Consider the following 7,420-nt stretch of genomic DNA (forward strand, 5'->3'; position numbering starts at 1 on the left):
TAAGTATGCAATATTTCTAAATATGTCAATCCCCTAAGCGATCCATAAAAATATGTAATTTGTGATTTTTTATATATACTTTTAGATAGTTTTTTGAAACAACAAAAGAGTCCTTTTGATATACATCACACAATTTACAAGGGAATGCGCAAATAAATTTAAAAACATCACTTTGTATTACAACATATAAAAATTATTCAATAAACAGTAAATGTGGGGTAAACCATATTCACACAAGGTATACCGTATTTAGAAGGCACACATATAAATATTATATGCATACACATATTTTATGTTAAATGTGACATGATGAAATATTAAAACAAATATAAGTAAGTGTAATCATAATACGAAATATAATAGATTTAATAACCTTTAAGTCATTCTAAAATAAGTATTATGCATGTTATGCATGTATAAACAAACGTGCACAAAAGATACATGATAATCTGTTATATACAAAAAGAATATAAAAATAAACATATATTATATGGTGGTAAACAATTATTATCATACTAATACATACATACGTACATAAGGCATATAGCCATATGATCAAGTGAAAAAAAATATATATATATATACACATATATTTTTGTGAAATATATAAGGCAATTAATGCTAATATTATGAATACGTAGATATAGAAAAATATATACATATAAGTGACTAAAGTGCAGTAGTGCAGAAATTCATAGAATATAAAATTGTTTATTAAAAATTGCGCATTTCATTACTTTGTTTACACTGTCATATATAGACTATTATAGAAATTGAGAACATATAGATCACAAGTTGCTCGATATATATCTATAAATCATTGTGACACATCGCTTAAGCATGATTTGTTGTCTTTCACTGCAAAGATGATGAATATCGATGGTATTTCATGCACGTATATATCTGATAAACTAGGAAGGAAAGGAACATGTGTGTTAAAATCACAAAAATATTATTACATTACACAAAATGAAAGTTAAAAAATGATGCCACACAAACACATACACAGTGATCAGAGAAACGAAGCATACCCATGCGATTCGTTTAAGCCTCTCGGCTGCATGGTCTTCAAAGTCCAGATCCATTTGCTTTCCAATCTTAACAATTTCTTCATCAAATCTCCACCTCTTATGTTTAGTTCCACATGATCTATTCCTCGTACCTTCAATAACCTGGAATTACAGTTATGATGTTGTTTAAAATGACGTGGAATCGTTTTTAATTTTTCTATTTTATCAACATCATGGACCTCCTTTGCGGATTCAATATCTCGCACATGTTCACGGACTCTAATTCGGAATTCGCGTGTGGTCAATCCTATGTACACTTTGTTACATGGACACATTGCATAGTATACCACCCCGCGTGTAGCACATGTAATGTGCCATACAATTTTAAATGTTTTAATTCTTTCAGAGTCAGTGAACTCTTCTGCGCGTTCGATGTTGGGGCATGAAATGCACCCTCCACAAGGGGAACACCCCCATTTGGGGCCCTTAGTTCCAAAGAATTTCATTCCCTGCGGAACTGGGGTGTAAAAACTTCGGACTAAATGGTCTTTCAGATTTTTAGCACGACGGTAGGTTACAGATGGAAAAGTGGGCAATATTTTATTGAGTATAGGATCGGCTTTCAGGATTGGCCAAAATCTCTTTAAATGGTCTTTCATCTCTTCCCACCGGGAATGGTATGGCGTGATAAACCTCACCTCATTGATTTTATTTACTCGAGTCGATGGTTGTAGGAGTTTATTTCTCTCCATTTCTTGAGCTCTTTTTTTCGCTTTCCTAATGCATCGATTGCTATAGCCCCGATCCATAAACCTATATTCTAAGTCCTTAGCCTGTGTTCTAAAGTCTTCTTCCCTAGAGCACGTACGTTTTAATCTAAGAAATTGGCCTGTGGGGATAGCAGCAATAGTTTGTTTCGGGTGTGCAGAGGTAGCGTGCAGAAGAGAGTTCACAGATGTCTCTTTCCTGAATAGATCAGTTTGGACATCACCATTTTCATCACATTGGATTTTGATGTCCAAAAATTCTACTTGTTTTTTATTACATTTATATGTGAGTTTGATATTCTGATCGTTCAGGTTCAGTTCTGCCATAAATTGTTGCAATTGCTCAAAAGTTCCCTGCCAGATCAAGAAGATATCATCAATGAAGCGGGCCCAAAAAATGACCCGGTTCATTGACGTACCGTGATCTGACAGGAATAAATTTCTCTCCCACAGCCCCAGGAAAAGATTGGCATATGAGGGCGCACAAGATGCCCCCATTGCCGTTCCCTGGAGCTGTAGGTAGAAAGACTCGTTAAACGTAAACACATTGTGTGTCAAAGCAAAATCTAATAATGTACCAAGCAGTTTAATGAGCCCTTCCTCCAAATTACTCATGCTCAGAAAGAAATTGGTAGCTTTAATCCCATCGTGGTGTCTGATGCTGGTATACAGCGATTCAACGTCGCAGGTGACTAACCACATATCGACATCTAGATGGGTGCATTCCAATTTCTGTAGAAGATCTGATGAGTCCCTAATGTAAGAGGGTAAGCATTCCACTAATGGCTTCAGATGATAATCTATAAATCTGCAAATATTTTCTGTAAAGTTACCTTGGCCAGAGATGATCGGTCTTCCTGGTGGAATCTTTATATTTTTGTGGACTTTTGGCAACAGGTACAATGTTGCTACTACAGGTATTGGGACAAGCAGTGCATCATATAAGTTTTTAGTCATAACTCCATCATCCATCGCTTGTTTCAGAATTTTTGCCAATTGTTCACTATATAAGGAAATAGGATTAAATGTTAATTTTTTATAGCATTTTTTATCCCTTAACTGACGATTCGCTTCGTTTTCGTACATTGTCCTCGGCCATACAACAATATTTCCCCCCTTATCGGCGGGTTTATAAATGACATCTCTCAGATTTTTTAATTTACGAAGGCTTTCTCTTTCCTGTTTAGATAGATTATCGTCAACCACCGTTGTCGATATCTTTTCAAATTCTTTGGACACTGTTTTTACGAATGTGTCAATTGCTGGACATAGGAATAAAGGTGGAAATTTTACCGATTTTCTTTTTATACAGTCAGGAATGGCTCTTACCTGTATGTCATCTTGTTCGCCCATAAGTATTTCTAAATCTCTTAGTGTATTCCTTTCCTCAATAGTTTCAAAAATCTGATCCTCTTCCTTGTAGTGCCATCTCTTAAACATCAAGGTTCTGGCAAACAGGTTCAGATCTTTTATTGCTGTAAATGCATCAAATGATGCAGTTGGTGAGAAGGTCAAACCTCTACTTAACACATTTATATCTGTTACAGAAAGTATATGTTCCGACAAATTGATTACCTTAGGGTTCCGATCCAGAGGCTCACCAGGCCTTTTAGCTCTTCTCTTATTGTAGCCACTGTCTTTATAATCAAATTTACGTTTGGATCTAGTTGGCCTTTGGCTAAGTGTGAGAGACTGTTGTGCTTCATTCTCACTCTGAAGTGAAGTAGAGGATATGGATGATGATCTGCTCAAGTTTCCCTGACGTTCTTTTTGTCTCCAACGATATACTCTATGTTGAGATGCATCATTTTGATCTCTTAGAAGTTTTTTGGTTTTAATACCTTGAATCTCCTTTTCCCATATCTCAAACTGTTTATCCAAATCTTGGCTGAACAGTGAGAGATTATCTGGTGTAGTTGTATCTTTCAGTGCAACCTGAAGTGCCTCAATTTCACCATCTAGTATTTCTAGTGTTCCTTTATTAAAGGGGTTTTCCAATACTTTATTATTTTTTTTAAATCAATGCAATGTTCCTCTATTAATATATTAGTGCACTCTGTCTAGCTTTTTCTTGATAATAAATGGTTTTAGTAACATTACTCCCTATTGTTTACCTGGAGAGGTTTGTTTTGCTCAGTAAGTTCATTCCTCTTCTCTTCCTGTGTTTCTCCTCCCTGCATGCACTGCTCTAGTCCCAGCATGCAATGTGCATGCAGCAGTGCACTTGCTCCGCCTACTACACCCAGCTCTACTAACTTCTGCAATCTCAGTCTTCATTTTGGTGCTCTCATTCTATTACTGATAGCACAAGCTGAAATCACTGGATAGCTGCGTTTTTAAACAACACTGACCCTATATGATGATACGTAAAGTTTGGTCTTTATAATTATAAGTTTTCTAAATGTATATTAACTGTTTATACAGTCTTAGTTTTAAATACTGTATTTTATATATATATATATATATATATATATATATATAATAAAAAAAATTGAATTCTAACATGTGAATTGGGATAAAAGGAGCAATACCTGTGGATCGCCGCTGCATCCTGTGTCGGAGATTCACAGTGAGCAAGAAAAAACTAAAGGGAAGCAGCGCTCCTAACTAGCCATCGATGAAAAATAATTCCCCTTCATGTAACTCTGCTACCTGTCAACTGAAAAGTCATCCACCACAGGGAAAAATGTTAGTCCATCATGTCTGATTCCCAGGTGTTTCTTTGCGGTACTCCTCTGTGTGGAAACATTTTTCACTCTGGCAGCTGATTTTTCCATTGACAGGTAGCAGAGTTACACAACAGGAAAACAAATTCCCCATCATGTAACTCTGCTACCTGTGAACTGAAAAGTCATCGGCTGTTTGAAGGGGGTGCACCGCTCGTATAAGCGCTGCTTCCCCTTACTTCATCACACTGTGAATCGCTAACTAGTTCGTATAGAAGCGAAGTATTGCCTAATTATTTTTTTTGGGCTTCCAGTTCAGTTCTGAAGTGGCTTTGAGGGGCCTATATATTAGACACCCCTATGAAACACGACATTTTAGAAACTAGACCCCTCAAAGTATTCACAACAGTATATAGAAAGTTTATGCACAAAATGTTTTACCAGAGAAACGCAACTCAATACTTATTGTCCAGATTCTGCAGTAGAAATATCCCACATGTGGCCCTCGGGCGGTAATGGACTGAAGCACCGGCCTCAGAAGCAAAGGAGCACCTAGTGGATTTTGAGGCCGCCTTTTTATTAGGCACCATGTCCGGTTTGAATAGGTCTTGTGGTACCAAAATAGTGGAAACCCCCAAAAGGTGATCCCATTTTGGAAACTAGACCACTTGAGGAATACATTGTAGTTTTCTTGGGGTGCATGCAGCTTTTTGATCAGTTTTTATTCTATTTTTAAGTGGCGCGGTGACTAAAAAACAGCAATTCTATTGTTTTTTAATTCTATTTTTGTTACAGCGTTCACCGTGCGCTATAAATGACATATTCACTTTATTCTATGGGGCGATACGATTAGGGCTCATTTACACGAGCGTATTATACGTTTTTGCAACGCGCGTCGCAGGGACCTATGTTACTCTATGGGGCCGTGCAGACAGGTACGTGATTTTCACGCAGCGTATGTCCGCTGCGTGAAACGCACGACGTCCTATATTTGTGCGCTGTTCGCGCATCACGCACCCATTGAAGTCAATGGGTGTGTGAAAACCACGCATGTCGCACGGAAGCAATTCCGTGGGACGCGCGTGATTCACGCAACAGCACTGTAAAGGATGAATGAAAACAGAAAAGCACCACGTTCTTTTCTGTTTACAAACATCCAAACGGAGTGTCATAATGATGGCGGCTGCGCGAAAAGCACGCAGCCGCGCATCATAAAGGGCTGACACACGGAGCTGTTAAGTGCTTTTTGCGCACGCAAAACGCCGCGCTTTTTGCTTGCACAAAACGCACACGCTCGTGTAAACTCGGCCTTACGGTGACACCAGATGTTTATAGTTTTTTTATGTCTTATGGCGTTTGCACAATAAAATACGTTTTGTAAAAAATCATTCACTTTTTGTTACCTTATTCTAAGAGCCAGAACTTTATAATTTTTCCATCAATAAAGCCGTGCGAGGACTTATTTTTTGCGTAACGAACTGTAGTTTCGATCAGGACCATTTTTCGGTAAATGCAACTTTTTGATCTATTTTTAATACATTTTTTGGGAGGTGAAGTGACCAAACAATTGTGATTTTGGTACGGTTTATTATTATTTTCTTTTACGGCGTTCACCGCGCGGGATAAATAACGAAATAATTTTGTAGTTCAGGCCGTTACGGACGCGGCGATACCAATTATGTATCGTTTATTTATATATTTTTATTAATAAAAAAGGACTGATAAGGGAAAAAAAGGGGGATTTTTTTAACTTTTAATTTCTTATTTTTACACATCTTTTTTAACTTTTTTTTTTACTTTATTACTTTGTCCCACTAGGGGACTTGAGGGCAGGAGGCCCTGATCGCTATTCTAATACACTGCACTACATCCGTAGTGCAGTGTATTAGAACTGTCAGCTATTCACTGACAGCAAGCATAGTGGGTCCTGACTTTGTCAGGATCCACTAGGCTTCCGTCGATGGCATAGCCGGACGCCTTTGTTTGGTGTCCGGTTGCCATAGTAACCATCGCCGGCCGCTATCGTGTAGCAGGCCGGCGATGGTAACTTAACCCCTAAAAACCCGCGATCTCTATAGAACGCGGCTTTTAAGGGGTTAGACAGCGGGGACACAGCGATCGGTCCCCGCTGTAGGAGCTGCGGCAGCTGCTGTACGAGACAGCAGCTGTCACAGCTCCTGCACCTGTCGGGAAGACGGCCGAAACGGCCGTTATTCCTGCAACTTCGTATACACACCGCTACACACCTTCAACCTTGCGCATGCGCAGTGTAATATACACGGCCGCTGAAGACGCAGCCACATAATTTCACAGACCATGCGCGGTGGAGTGTGTTCACCACGCATGCTCTAATTCAATAAAGAAGCACGTGGTACGGTTACGTCATTTTTGACGTAACCGTACAGTGTGAAAGCCGGAAACCGGAAGCAAGGCAGAAGACCAAATGGACGGGTCTGCACAGGAAGTGCAGATTTTGCATTGCTAAGGGGACGGCGACGGAGGAGGATATACGATGCTACAGCCATCTGATGAAACGTAAGTACATTGGAAAGTTATATCTTTTTCATTGTTTTATTTAAATAAATGTAATTTTTTAGTTCCGGAATACCCCTTTAAGGCCCATAAGTAGATTCATAAACTTTTTTGAGCATATATTACAGGCTTCTTCCCAATCAGAGATGAAGTTCTCATTATCTATAGGGAAGGAGGGAAATAGCTGTATACGCAACCCCCTAGGTATTAACCCTTTCTGTATGTATTGTTCAAGAAAAGCTCTGTTCCACCAGGTTTTTGTTCGTCTGTGGAGTAAATTCTTAAGTTTCTTTTGTATGTCTAGACTGTTTCTCTGATCACTGGTGCTCGTATCTGCGGACTCATTATTAAAAACAGATTCAATTTTGGACTGCCAGGCACGTTCTCTGGCTTTGTAGTCCATCGGGATTGTGATGCCCAATTCTGTAATAAATACAGACGAAAA

The 7,420-nt window shown here is 38.7% G+C and overlaps 1 long non-coding RNA gene across 1 annotated transcript; it reads right to left on the reverse strand.

The window, feature by feature from the left end:
* Window positions 1-728: 728 nt before the first annotated feature.
* LOC142750972 (uncharacterized) lies at window positions 729-3,950 on the reverse strand. The gene is made up of 5 exons (XR_012882660.1): window positions 3,892-3,950; window positions 3,107-3,252; window positions 2,611-2,780; window positions 1,032-1,172; window positions 729-911 (listed from the first exon to the last, which is right to left on the reverse strand). It is a non-coding gene; the product is annotated as an uncharacterized LOC142750972 (long non-coding RNA).
* Between the last annotated feature and the right edge of the window lie 3,470 nt (window positions 3,951-7,420).

The sequence above is a fragment of the Rhinoderma darwinii genome, chromosome 3 (assembly GCF_050947455.1).
Source record: "Rhinoderma darwinii isolate aRhiDar2 chromosome 3, aRhiDar2.hap1, whole genome shotgun sequence".
NCBI classification, from domain to species: Eukaryota; Metazoa; Chordata; class Amphibia; order Anura; family Rhinodermatidae; genus Rhinoderma; species Rhinoderma darwinii.